At 35.1% G+C, this 14,980-nt stretch overlaps 1 protein-coding gene across 4 annotated transcripts in view; it reads left to right on the top strand.

Annotated features, from left to right (window-relative positions):
• The window catches only part of Lrrc4c (leucine rich repeat containing 4C), a 1,223,661-nt gene that overhangs the window by 1,014,389 nt on the left and 194,292 nt on the right, over window positions 1-14,980 (top strand). For 3 of the 4 annotated variants that reach the window (XM_063227790.1, XM_023563016.2, XM_063227789.1), the window contains exon 5: window positions 1,095-1,191. The gene's annotated coding sequence lies outside the window, so the exon portion shown is untranslated. Of the gene's footprint in view, window positions 1-1,094; window positions 1,192-9,852; window positions 10,902-14,980 lie in introns of those variants that run through there. The other variant, XR_010040205.1, reaches the window with a different exon arrangement.

Genomic DNA, 14,980 nt, shown 5'->3' with positions numbered 1-14,980 from the left:
GCCATATTTGACTGTATTCTTCCCCCCCCCAAAGAAAGTAATAAGCACTAAGGAGTAATAAAATCCAAGATGTGTAAATTTTGTTGTAAAAAAGAGAGGGAAAAAAAAAAAGAAAAAGAGCTCTAACGGATATAACAGCAAGTGTGTTTGGGGGTGTTAAATAGCTGACTTTATCAATGTTTTTGGAACATTGAACACAGCTGTTTGCAGTCTCCCTGTTTGAATGTCCACCTTGTGTTCTTTGATACTGTGATTTGAGGAACTATTTTCAAGAAAATAGTGTGTAATCTACTAGCAGGTAATTTCTTACTGTTATGGTTTTTTGTTTTGTTTTGTTTTGTTTTGTTTTGTAGTTCTGTATTGCGTGTACCCTTACGCCGCTTTGGTTTGTTTTGTGTTTTTCTCTTTTTCCTCTTAAATAAAAAAAAAAAAATGGCAAAGTTGCCCATCTCTTTGTGATAGGTTTATGAAATGAATCCATTTCTAATTCTCAATCCAATGCCTATATTTGCTTATTGTTTTTGATATCAGACAGAATTTTGAAGTACAGTGTGTATTTTCTAGACTTTTTGTCTGGCTTTCAGAGGTGAAATAAATTGATAATTATTTGTATTGTTTTGAATTCATGCCAGTGGGATGACATAAAAGCAAGAAATTGTTCAGATTTATATATAAAAACTTATTTATAGACAAAAATCTCCAATAAAATTCATATGACACATTTGAATAACAATATAGTGAACACTGACGAAGAAATAAAAAGTCAATAAATCTAGAAGAGGATAAACCACAGCAAATATATATATATATATATATATATATATATATGTAATATTCACGGCTATATTTCTGTATATATGTAGTTGTTTTATTTTACCCACCTCTAGATTTTATACACACACACACACACACACACACACACACACACACACACACAAACACACACACACACTAGATATAGTATTATATCATTCCAAATTTTAAAATTCTGTGGGGGAATTATAGCAGTTTGGAGCTCAGAAATGTGTAATTCTAGTTTATCATCACTTGTGTAGTATGATTTCATAAAACTTATTTGTGTTTTATGATTGCAGATGTAAAGGAATATTTTCTGCAGAAATCCAGAGCATTCGTTTAAATTCATTGACTTTTCTCAGGAAGACAAGGACGCGTTGGATACATTTCAATAGGGTAAGTTACAAGGATTCCTGATATTCTTGATGCATTCATTTTAGTTGTTCAATGTAAGAAAAAAGTGAGGTTCAGTAACACAAAAGAATAGACAAGAGGAGATAGACAATTGGAGAGGCAGCCAACACTATTCTCAACCATGCGGTCAATATTTAACAACATTTCAGTATATAGCAAAAATGAACTAATAGCTAATCCCAGCATTAGGCAGATCATTTTCCCCTACTGCCAAAAAGCGCTGGCAGCTTCAGGCTCCTGCACTCAGAAGTCTGTTGCGTTGACTCTCCTTGGAGCAGCAGCCTCCTGTGCATCTTCCTGCAAGCAGCCTGTTCTAAAAACGAAAAGAACAAGTTAAACCAGGTAACAAAATCCGGCCTAAAAGTTCATCAGAAAGGCTACTTTACTGACCAAAGAGAAAATAAGGAAAGGAAGTAAAAAGGACCAGGGGAGATAACACAATGGAGTTACTCACAGATGGAAAAGAATTAAAAATGGAGAATGAGTATTATACCTTGTCATACTGAAGAGATAAGAAAAGCCAATAAGAAAAAGCACTCTTTAGTAGTTTCATAGAAATTTCTGTAACCTGGTACTATATTAAGAAAATTTCTCTTGGGTGACAGAGATAGTCACTGCACTCAGATTTCCCCTCCTCTAAGAAGAATAAATTTGGCCAAAAAATAGCCCAAATGAATACTTAAAGAAACCATATTATTTGAACACAGTACTACACTACTCTGCTTTAAAAAAAAAAAAAGATAAACATGAATTATTTGTAGGAAAATGGATTCATTTTGAGATCATATGTTTAAGTGAAATAAATAAGACATTCAAGCTTAAATATTATATCATTACATTTACATGAGAAATTCAAAATATAAACAAAAACAAAATAAAAGACAGGCAATAGAAAACAGGGTGGTAGATTGTTTGCAAAAGAGAAATGGAGAAATGGAGAGAGAGAGGGCTAGGAAAGGGAAGGAAATGAGAAATGATTTTAATAATATATTATGTATATGTACGCCCTTTATGAGAAATATACTCACTACACACTGTAAATATGTATTAAAAATAAATATTTGTATTTTATTAAAAATAATTAAAAAAAAAAAAAAAAACAGTGCCGGGGATATAGCTCAGTGGCACAGCACCTGTCTGGCAAGCGCAAGGTCCTGAGTTCAATTGTCAGTAAAAAAAGAAAGAAACTATCAAAAAAGAAACAAGTCAGATTGCTGCCAATCTCCTTTTAAAAGTCTTGTATTTTCAAAATTCAAAGGGCATACTTTCTGTATTATCACACAACTGATCGCTACCTAGAAGTCCACTATCCATTTGTGATCTTGACTGTTTTTTGAAGAAATGGAAGTTTACTCTGCAGAGTAAATATTAAACTATTTAAGTTTTATTTAAAGAGTGTGGAGGGAAAGTACTAGATACTTAGCTAATTCTTTGATGTACTTGTTTCAATGGGCATTTAAGACCCATGTTTAATAAAACATTTGTGAGCTGGAATTTTATATATTGATCAAAAGAAAGCCAAAGATGAAATTTTTACTGAAAGCATAGAAAAACAATCATATACATAAAGAAAAACAATATATGAAGGGTTTGGAAGCATATTCTGAGGCAAAACAAATATGTAGAAGGCATCAGGACTCAATATTCTCAACCTGGTACTGCCTCTAGAATGTGTAGACTTTGTTTCTTCCATATCTGTTTTTCTTCATCTGAGATTTAAGGTCATTAAGAAGGAAGCTTAGAATATTTTGGTAAGGATTCGGTCGTGTTTGGTAACTTGTCCTGCAGGTTTGGCATTTGTAGCAAAGGAGAAAATCTATTGTATTGGACCTGGTTCTGTAGGGCTTCCTGCTCCAGAAAGAAACAAATACAGTTCCTCATTTAGTACCCTATTATTAAGATCCCATTTCTCTAGAGCATATATAGCCAAACATGCTCACTGTTGACATTTAGTAAATATATCATGAAAGTTATTTAAAAAAAGTTTTTTTTTTTGTTACTGGGAATCTAACTCATGACCTCATGCTTGCCAGGCAGGCACTTATACTGCTAAGCTAAATCCCCAGCTGACTTATAAGTTGAATAAATGATTGAATTAATATTGAGATTAATTATGAATATTATGTATGAATGTATGAAATTATTTTCAAAATATATATATTTGCCCATGTAATTTATAAAACAACTGTTTTTTCTCTTTTCTTTATGTTACTAAAGTGTTTACCACATACTTCCTTAAGCATGTAAAAGAAACCAAAATAATAATTAAGCAAAACTAGCAGTTTAAGACAAACTTGAATCTATCTCCAATTGGTTGATCCTAAATGATTAATCTCAGAGGTTTAAGGCTATGTGGTTTCAATAACATACTGAAATTAAATAGTGATGTGAGCATTCTCACTGAAATTTTGCTTTGAGATTCAAGAAATGACATTTAGAAACTACAAAGTAAATTTATAACAAATTCTGTTTGGGCAGTAAGAGAAATTTCCCAAGAATTTTTCCTAAGAATTTATTACAAATCAGAAGAGATTAGAAAACACAACCAGCTACTTGATTAACTGTCATAACTCTTCTCCTGCTGGCCTAAGAACAGGAATGTAGAATTTTGACAGAGAGTTGTTACTCTAGTGGGAACTGGCCTTATCAGTACTGAAATTTATTCTAACCTCTCCTTGCTAATAGAAGGACTGAGAATTATTGGGCTCTAAATGATTGTAAAATGGACGGGGCAACAGATTGGAACATGTAAAGTTTTAAATAGACTTGTCAGGTTCTTAGATCATATAGAAAAAGTAGACATCTACATGGGTAAGGTGAACGAGCTGTTGCTTTATGATTGACATTTTTATTTAGAGACAAATAGAGTTATATTTATTTCTGGAAACATCAATAAATTAGATCCCCCAATGTCTCAAATGAGATAATGTAATTCCAAGTGAGGCAATGTTATTGCTTTAGTCTAAAGAGAGCTAAATGATATTTACCATTATCATAACCATGGGAATTTTTTCTAATAAAAAAACATAGGTTTTTCCAGTTTGGTTGTCTCTGAAATCTGGCTATATTGGTAGTGACTGAAATGGTTATTAGATCTGATTCACACAGTTCTTGGTCATAGAACAAACATGCCCACATTCCCATGATTCAAGCCCTGGTTAAAAATCTTTCACCATAAATCAAATATAGCTTTACTCAGGGAAATCTCAGGGCCTGTGAGATGCTGCCTCTTTGCTCTTTAAATTAAAAACTGAATTAAAGCACCCAGTAGCGCCAAGAGTGTAGAGAAAAAGCACTTTTATAAACTGCTGTTGAGAGCACTATTTGATATGACCCCTCTGAAAACCAATATACGGCACATGTATTCAAAAGTGCCAGCCCTTGACCTAATATTACTTTTTTCAAAGATTTATTGTGAAGACACCAGTGGACGGGGCTGGGATATAGTTCAAGGATAACACACATGCCTTGCAGGCCTGAGACCCAGTACATACACACACAAAAGAGAAATGTCATTGAACAAATGACTTGAGACATATTTATATGCGTGCTCATTGGAGCATTTTAAATAGCTGAAGTATATCTGTAAAACCTAAAAACCACACAAAGGGACACTTGAAAAAAAGGCTATGGGTATAATAAAATTCTTGATAGTTTGGAAAGCACTGTACAGACACAGCATCATAATGAAATATATTACTAATTTTCAAATTCTGATTAAAATAACTCATGTAAGTATGACATCCATCATTTTATGTATTTTATCTTACATATATATTATGCTTTTATATGTGCACAAATATGCAAGTAATTATATTCGCTTTTTTGTATCAGGAATCAAACTCACGACTTTGTGCTTGGCAGGCAGACTGTATCACTGAGTATATTCTCAGCCCTATATTTTCTATTTTTTAAGCATGTAGGTGCATATACATGGAGGTGCATAAATTGAGTAAATTAATTACTGGCTAATTAAAAGGTTTTCAAACAGTAAAATATGAATTCTTCTCTACACGCGCGCAAGCACAACACAAACACCACCACCACCACCACCACCACCTCTTTAAAATCCTCTATTACTACTCCATAATGAGGCCGGGGAAGAAATGAATCCTATGAAGCTGTTATGTTCCTTATGAATGGGCTGATCTGTGATTCCCATTATCCAGTCTATAACAGTGATAACAAATCCTGTTGTTCTAAGTCATAGAATTGAAAGAGGCTATACCTGCTAAAAATTGGTAATAAATTTGGGGAACAGAGAATAAAAACTCAATATAAATAAAACCACTGTATCAGTATAAATGGGATTAAGCAAAAGACTGTGACATGTAATGTCCAAAACTAGACATTGAAAAGAGACTTTGAGGATAGAGAAAAGAAGAAATTACTCTAGGTGTCTTTTATCAGCTGAGTGGTACATATTTGAGTGTCAGAGAAAGGAATAGATGAGTAACAGAGCAGCTAAAGTGATACCTTACAATTGTGCAAGCTTTTACAGTGCAAAGGACTAAAGACTTCAACAATAAAGGTGTCAACATGTTGGTTGGCAGATGTGGGACCCTTGTGAAATTCTCATTGAGTGTCTGGAAACAAGTCGACACTCAAATAAATGTCCTTTACAGTAACACCGTTCCCCTTGCATCCAGATTGTTGACACTATACCATTGTCTAAAAATTTCCAAGCACCAACTATACCACATGTGTGGAACAGTTAGCATCACTGGGTAAAGAAAGAATTCCTTGTGCTAAGGCTAAGACAGAAGAAGCCCATCAAATCCTTTGAAAAATATTGTTTCAGTTAGAATTTTTGTATATATGGAGCTAGAACTGTGAAAGTTTACAAATCCCTCTTTTAAGAGGCTTTAAATGTCTATCATGGAGGAGTCTACCATCACAATTAAATAAATACTGGCAGTACTAGTAAAGAAAGGGGGACTTTCCAAGAACGTACCTGGAGCAAAGACCCTTATGTGAATGTTCTTGTGACATCAGAGCAGTCTTTTAATCCTAATTTTAAGAAAAAGGCACTGAGGAAGACTAAAGCTAAATGATGTATTTACTCAGGAATCATTTGAATGCGAAGAATATAGAAGTGAGATTAAAATCTATTCGGTGAGTTTAAAACCTATTCAAATCCACTCAAACCTTCTTTTGTATTTGTGGCTCTTCTGATTCAATATATACCAGAACATTTTGTAATGGCCTCTTTATGGTCATTTTTCTTAATTAAAGTGTCAATATCATTTGGAATAGATTGAGACCAGATGTGATTAAGGGAGAGTATCACAATTTCAATTTTTTCAAAAACAAAAATTTCATATAATAACAGGGTAGGATGATGAGTCATGACCTTATTGTTTTTCCTCAATGTTCTTCTTTTGCTGTAACTTGAGAAATACAACCATGATAATAAGAAGTCTCAAACCAATAGGATAGTGTTAAGAGGGAAAGAAACAAAAGTATCACCTCATACCTGAAAGGGAAATGAATCACACTCTACAGATGGTGTATTTTTTTTAAGAGGTGACAATTTGGAAAACAGAGGTGAAATAAAAATTATCTGTGAAGATTCAGCTATTCCACAGCCTATTTTAGCTGAGACTGCTTAAAAATAACATTCCCAAGAAATCAAGCTATTTGAAGTTATGTTTTTGTGTGATCTTATTTTCTCTGTATGTGAAGAGAGATTTCCCATCAAAGTTGTCACTGTCATGGGTAAGCAATCATTCACTCACTGCTTCAGTAAATATTTATTGAACATCCACATCAAGCCACAAGCTAGGCACGGGGGTTAACCAAGTGATTAAAGCTGATTTCTTCGGGAGGAAAGCAGAACAGACCCCAGGAGCTTAATGTCTTAATAGTATATGGTAGCAACGAGAGGAACAGATGCACATTAACATAAAGATATATATGCTTGCCCACATACACGCATATGCTATCTTACCACACGGCAGGAGAGAAATATCAATCACACTGAAGATATTAACAGAATGTCTGGGTGGCTTCCGCCTTGATCACGGAAGATTTTATGGATGAGTTGAGTTTTCAAAAGTTTTTTTTTTTTTTTTTTTTTTTTTTTTTTTTAATGACAGGATAAAAGATGGTGTCCTGGAAGATGAGAGACATTTTCTGGGTTTGCAAAATAGTGACATAAAGAATTCGAGGAGTCCTCAGCTTATTTAAATTTGAGAGCTGGCTTGGGTGATCTGTTCAATGGATTTTCAAATGCGGAATTAATGCCTATTTTTTCAAAGTATTTTCAAATGAAACCCCCCAAAAACAAGTGATTCAGCACCACATGAATCCCTCTTTAGGATCTAGCGTCTTTGAATCTGGGTCGCTGTGTAACTCTCATGCTTAGTTCTAATAAATGAAAGCAAACCAAAAATCCTTTTTGAAGGCTTTGACTTTAAATCAAAGTGATTTAAAGTCCCAGCTTAGTAAGTTACATGTTACACTTGAAAAAGTGTTTTACTTCTCATGCCCTTGTGTTCCTTTTAAATGAGAGGAAGTTGTTGTGATTTAATTCATGTGAGGAGCTTAGCAGGCTGTCTGCCACATAGTTTATATGCATTCAGTATAAGCTAGGTTATTATCAGTAACACGTCATTTTGTTTCTCGAGTAATAGCACTAACGAATACAGCATGTAAACCATGATACAATATGCTAGAAATCTCAGGTTTTTGTATCAACAAAGTAGATTCACTGAAGCAATGTGGTGCACGGATAAACAAGATAGCCTTCATCTAGAAAACCATGAGCCTGTTAGGACCTATTTTCATCTAAGCCTGATGTCTACTTGGGAGTCCTGGTTTTATCCTTCAATTGCTAAGAAATTCAGAAATCCCCTAAAGCATTTAACTGTCAGGAGAAAGCATTCTAAAATGCCTCTAGCATCACTGAACTATTGGATCATTGCTGTAATTGTAAAATGTCTTCCTGTTTATAAAATACATTTAGCTTTTTTTTTTTTTTTTTTTTTTTTTTAAGTAACACCCTCAGGTGGACTTGCTGGGTTACTAATAGGGCTACAGTGGGTGAATGGAAAATTGGAAGGTGATTGGAGGAAGCTGACATTTCAAGGAGTTAAATGACTTCCCCAAGCCAGCAAGCCTGGTGAGAAGGCAGAACTGTATTCTGCAATAAGGATCAATCCTGGTCTCTCATTCCAGGAAGGACCAGCTATAGGGAAGCCTATGTGTCTCTTACAAGATGCTACAAAGGCCCTAGTTTCCATTCTTAAAATATTCTTCTCTATCTCTAGTCAAACTGATCTCCTTACTGTTCCTGGGCATCTGGACACCACTAAGATTTTATCCCTGGTCCATCTTTCTCCCTCTATGCTACCCACAGTTTTTCCATCCTACAATAATAACACCAAACTAATACATGATCTTTGCATAGGATGCAATATTATTTGCAATAAAAAGAAATGAACTACTGGGGCTGGGGATTTAGCTCAGCGGCATAAGTGCCTGCCTTGCAAGCAGGCAGTCGTGAGTTCGATCCCCAGTACTGGTAAAAACAAAAACAAAAACAAAAAATAGTCCAAGAAATGAACTACTGATTCAGGCTTTGACATAGATGAACCTTGCAAACATTAGCTGAGTGAGAGAAGTCAGACACAAAAGACTACATATGGTAGGATTCCATTTATATGAAATGTTGAATATGAATAGGACATAAATATAGATCTATTTAAATTTGAATATGAAATGAGCAAATCTATAAAAATAGAAAATAGATTAGTCGATGCTGAGGGAAGAGTGAGAGATTGTGGGATGACCATTGGTGAGCATAAGATTTCTTTCGTGCTTAAACAAAAATTCTCAGATTAGACTGTGGTGATGATTCTATATCTTTGAATATGCTTAAAGTTGAATGTACATATAAGTGAATGATTGCATGGTATGTGAATTTGACCTCAATCAAACTGGTAAAAACATTAATAATAACTAGAAAAACCAAAAATTTTATACTGACTTTGTCAAATTCCATTTAGCATAATTGCATGTGATGAGTTTACATATTGGCTAATTTTGCAAACATTTTAAAACACTTGCAGGTTGATACTATTTTTGCTTTATTTGATATACGTATTAGGAAACTGAAGAAGAAAGGTTAGTTAAGTTACCTTTTCTTAATCAGTACATGTTTGCAGTACATGAAACTTATTTTTATCTTGGGGTGTAGGTACCTGTACCAAGCACAGCTTTAAAAAAAAAATCCCCTTCCCACCCACCTCCAGCCCTAAATAATAGCAACAATAATGAAACTGGGGGAAGGAGCTTTACAAAAGTTAATTTAATAGGATTACACAGCTAATTAGTGACAGAGTAATATTACAAATGCAGTGTTAATTTCAGAACTATTTGCTGAACTATTCTGTTGTCATACTATTTATAACCGTAGTCCAATTTTCTCTGATCCTGGGTACCAGGAAGGAGTTACCATGCTCATGACTCACTCTCCCATCCTATTTCATTCATATATCCATATATTGCTGTGGTCTGAATGCTAGTGTTCCCTCAAATCCCTTAATTGGAATTCTAGCCCTTACAGTGATCATATAACTGAAAATCCAGTTTCTGATGGCACAGGAACCAGTGACTCCTCTTCCTTTCTTGTGTCTTCAGGCAAAAGAATTCAGGTAAGATACCTGGACAATAAATGAACAACACAGCCAGACAGGCAGAGTGTATTGTTAAGTACAAAGCAAAAGAGAAGAGGCAAAAGCCAGGTGTAGTGGTGTACACCTGTGACCCCCACCACTTGGGAAGCTAAGGCAGGAGGACTGCCATGAGTTTGAGATCATCCTGAACTATACAGTGAGACTCTGTACCCTGTTGCTCTGAATTAAGGATCAGGCAACATTTATATGATTGAATGGACCTCAAGGGATATCATTTGCTTCCTCCAAATTCATTGTTTTGTTACAAGGCCAAATGGCATGCTTTGTTTTGCTTCAAAAGTAAAAAGACTCCCGAGAACACTTTTCAGTGGAATGCTTCTATTGAGATCTTGGGGCGTTTTGCAAACGTCACCTGGATCTGGACTTTGGAAGGACCCTGGGCCTTATCAGCATACTCAGAGGAAGTTACATACTTCTGGGCCAAAGCTTGACATCATAATTCTGTTTGGATTTTTATCCATGGCTAAATCCTATTTCCAGGCCTGCTGAAGTCTAACATTATCATATGGACTTGTGATTTACTTTGTAAAGAAAAGAAGCTAATTTTGGCTCAAAATTCTCAAGGCAAGAAAGTTCTGTAAGAATGTAGTGCTGTCATCTGATTGGCTTTTAGTGATGGTCCAGGGAAACAAAAGCAAAACATTTGGAGGTGTCACAATCCCAGATTCAAAGTTATTTTATAAAGCTACAGTGATTAAAACAGCATGGTACTGGCACAAAAATAAAGCTGTATGGAACCAGAGAATAGAACAAAAGAAGCTGAAACAACCCAGGTTGATATAGTTATTTGATCTTTGACAGAGGGCCAAAAACATGTACTAGAAGAAAGACAGCCCCTCGAAGTGGAAACCCACATGCAGAACACTGGATCTAGACTGTATATTTCACTGTGTACTAAATTAAAATCAGTCTGAATCTGGGGAGAAGTTACTAAAGCAGGGGAAATGGTCTTCTTTTCCTGAATTTAGAACTATAGGCATTTATACTTCCAAATGAAAAAATGTTGTTATTTTATATATTTATTATATAGCCTAAATAAAACAAACATGTTCACATATGTATTGTGACTTTTTCTGTTTTGTGTGAATAAAATCCAATTAAGTTGGCTTATCAGTATATCACACATAATGCCAATATATAAATGTATATGCAAATTTTTGCAAACATATTATCATTTCAGAAAAAAAAGTATCTCAGAACAGGAGAGCTTCTGGCATAGTAATATATAGGTGCAGAGTGGCTGTTAGAATAGCCTTAGGTGCTGACCAGACTCTCTCTTGCCTAGTCTCATAGCTCTATTCTTCTCAAAGCTGAATTTTTCTCAGCAAGGATTTAATTTGTGGTGGCAAAATAATCCCCACACAAGTGCAGGCTTCCATTCTATCAGTTTGGTAACCTCGGAAATCAGGGTTATGATCATCTTTGAGTGTTCTGCCTTGAATCATTTGCCCCCTCATAACCAATTAGGTTGACTGATGAGCCAAGTTTTTTGTGCCCTTGCTGTGTTCTTGTGAGGATCCTTGTGTTGACATTGGACATACCAGATAGTCCTGGAATTTCTCCTCATTTTAGAACCACTGATCAAGTGACAATGGCAAGGTTCCTCTTGCCGTGCAAAATGACATATCCACAAATTCCTGGGATTGGAATATGAACAGTGTTGGGGAGGATCATCCGTCAAGTTGACAGAGTAACTGTACTGTTAAATTTTAATGTTGTTGGTTTTGTTTATTCTACTTCATCTCAACTGTGTCATGTAAATAGTGGTTGTGTAAAACTAATTTAAACTTCAAGCTCTTGAAGAATAGGATATTTACCTACCATAGAAAAAAAGTGTGTGAGAGGTTAAAGATGATTTTTTTCCTGCAATACTATGGGGATAAATGGAAAAATTTTTTCATAGGCACTTTCTTCCTTGGCCATCCTTTCTTGATTTAAAAAAAAAAAAAAAAAAAGTAGTACTGTGGGTTTGTTTGAGCCTCCTTTGATAAATTCTGTTTCTAACAAAAGAAAAAGGAATTCCATCAGTAGACAAATCAGTAAATAGCTTTCAAATGACAACTCTAATTCTTTGTCAGCTCTTTCTACATATGCAAAAAGAAACAATGAACCAAGCCATTTAACATGAATAGTTCAAACAATAAATTTCTATTGGCCCAGTTTTCTATTTCAACAAACATTTGTACATAATTTTAATTTTTGTCCTCTACTTCTTTTTCAATTCCTTAAACATAGGTTGTCATTGCTTTATAAGAAACCATTTATCTATTTTGTGAAATTCACTTTAGCACACATTTAATGAGAAAATAATACAGGCTTGAAGCTGGTGTTCACCCTTTATGGTGATTAAAAAGACAGAAAACAAAGAATCTCATTCTCATGGAGGTTTTAGTTCTAAGAGGAGAGAAGATAAAGCTACATTAGGAATTGTGAAATGTGGTAGGATGTAACCCTCATGGTTAGAGTCCTAAAGTTACGCATTTAAAAGTATTTAGTGGAAAAGGTATGATGCATTCAGAAAAAATTTAGCAATAACTTCCTATAGGAAAGAACTCTGGAAGACAAGCAGGAATTTGTAAGCCAGTCATGGAATATGAGAATGAAGCAGTGCCAAAAACACACAAAGAGGAAGAAAATCGAGAACTAATGTTGAGATCCATATTCTCTCTCTAGTCAGGAAGAGAATACACAGTTTGTTCAGAAGAGCTTAGAGTAAAGGAGGCATTGTATGTCAAGGGCCCAAAAGGATCTTCTTTTTCACTCCAACCTAGAAGTTTGGGAGGGAGGCTTAATGGGCAACATCTATGGATATTTCCATTGCCAAGTCAGGGAAGAGGTTGAGGGGAGGGAGAAGAGAGGCTGTTACTGTCCTCTAGTGAAGAACAGGCAAGGACATTAAACCTACAACGCATCCAGCATCCTCCCAGGATAAAAAGACCACACTTCAAATACTAAATGTGCCACAGGTAGAGACCCCTATAATACAGTTAAGGGCATAGCTTAGTGATAGAGCTTTTTGCATTCCATGCTGAAAGCCATGGGTTAAGTTACACCCTCCCCACAAATACAGAAACATTGTGTAATCATGTAACATTATGAAGTGTCCTAGTATTTTCCTTATTTATATACAAGGAAATTAAGGTCTCTAGAGATTGCCTATCCCATGCAGATCCTTAAGGGTTAAATAGTGTAAGATAGGGGTAATGTTATAAAGCATCATGAATATGAATATAAGCAAGTAGTTAGTCTCTGAATGAGCACATGGCAATCATTGGAGCTATAATTAAATGCTACTTGTATGCACTGCTTACCACAATACCTGTCAAACAGTAAGCACTTAATAAATGTGCCCGGCTGCTTTGTGTGATAGCTAGTGCTTCCAGCTGTGTGTAAACTGTGAATGAATTTTAACTTGGAGAGAATGAGTGAACCTGTAGACTTGTGCTGGGGAGTTTCGGAAGAGAATCTGATTTTGATCATCAGAAAGCAATTTCCACCTAGCTGCCAGGAAGTGAGCAGCTGCCGCATCAGGAAGAAGATGCTTGCTTACAACAACGGACACTGAGACATAGAAACGGAAAGGAATTAGTTCAAGGTCACGTCACATTGTAAGATAGCATTCAACAATCGGGAAAGGGAAAGAGCTGACTTTCTAAAGGTATAATAACTAAATCTTTATAGGAGAGATAAGGAAAATGACATTTTCCTTAATATACTTTTGAAAGAGCTTTAAAATTCAGTTTGCTGTATATTTGTATAGTGAAAAAATAATTTTAACCTCTAATCAAACATTCTGACTAAGATTGGTAGAGACGTGGAAGAAGAGTTGTCCGAAAAACACAGGGCCAGTTCTCTTTGACTCATTCATTATATTATTAAGGGCAAACTCAAAAATGAGCTGGCTAGTCAAGTACCAACATATGAAAGAGAATACAAAGTAACTGACATGTTGTATAAATTTAGCATAGTAGTTACTACTAGTAAATAAATACTCTCACAGGCAAGCAACTATGCTAACTGCATTATCTTATTTTCAGCTTTGGAAGTCTGTGGGATAGATGTGGCTGGTTATTGATGAGTTGTTTGAAGCTTAAAGAGGTTAAATAATTTACCCAAGGTAGGGAGCTAATCTAACAGCTAATTTGGTGATGGTTTTGAAATTCAGACTTTTATTCAAAATTTCATATATATGATATAAGCTAGAAACATGCATATTTGCTTTGTGTTGTTTTGTTTTTATTTCTACCTTTGGCAGAATCTAAATAAATCCAACACGTAGCAGCATTCAATTAATCCCTAATTAAGGGGATCGGATAAATGCTAAAAGAACAACACACTTCATTATCAGATCCATGCCTGTATCCATGCCTGTATCAACTGTATGATTACACAGTTGGAGTCGAGATCTAACTTTTATTGTATTAGTCATTCTCTCAAAAATTTATTCAACATAGACCTTGTGCCAGGAACCATTCCATAAAGAGAAGATACGGTCAGGAACAAGAAAGTGAAGGTTTTATCCAGGATTCTAGGGGCAATGCATTCAGCAGAGGCAGAGAAACAATTCTATAAATAAGACATCAAATAAGCATTCTACAGATAATATAAAAAATGATGTAACTAGATATTGGAGCAATACCTCAGTTGACCAGAAGAATTGATACCTTATAGGAATTCAAAGGATCCCCCAGGCTATGAAGATCAGAGGGAAATAAGCTATGCAGAGCCAGTGTGATTTGCAAAAGCTGTATTTGAGCACAAAAAGAGGCCCTAATGACTGGAGAGGCCAGAGTACAGAAGCATGTGATGTGGGATGAGGTTGAAGAAAGGCTAATGGGAGATGAAGCCAGTTAAAGAAAATTTTACACACTGACACACCAAATTAAATTATAATTTTATTTTATTCCTGATATGATGAGAGGCCTTTGGATGGCTCTGATCATCTTTCACAAGGCACCATTGTTCCAGAGTAGCTTTTGCAAAGGAGAAGAAGCTAAAGATTCCAAGTAAAACTTAATTTTACCCTGACTTCATCAGTTAATATTTCATATGAATAAGGCAGAGCACGAGAG

This window comes from Cavia porcellus, unplaced genomic scaffold (genome assembly GCF_034190915.1).
Source record: "Cavia porcellus strain 051 isolate PalLab524CR breed Dunkin Hartley unplaced genomic scaffold, mCavPor4.1 scaffold_17, whole genome shotgun sequence".
In the NCBI taxonomy this organism is placed as follows: domain Eukaryota; kingdom Metazoa; phylum Chordata; class Mammalia; order Rodentia; family Caviidae; genus Cavia; species Cavia porcellus.
Note: the sequence above shows the minus strand (reverse complement) of the source record. Positions and strands in the feature narration are given on the sequence as shown.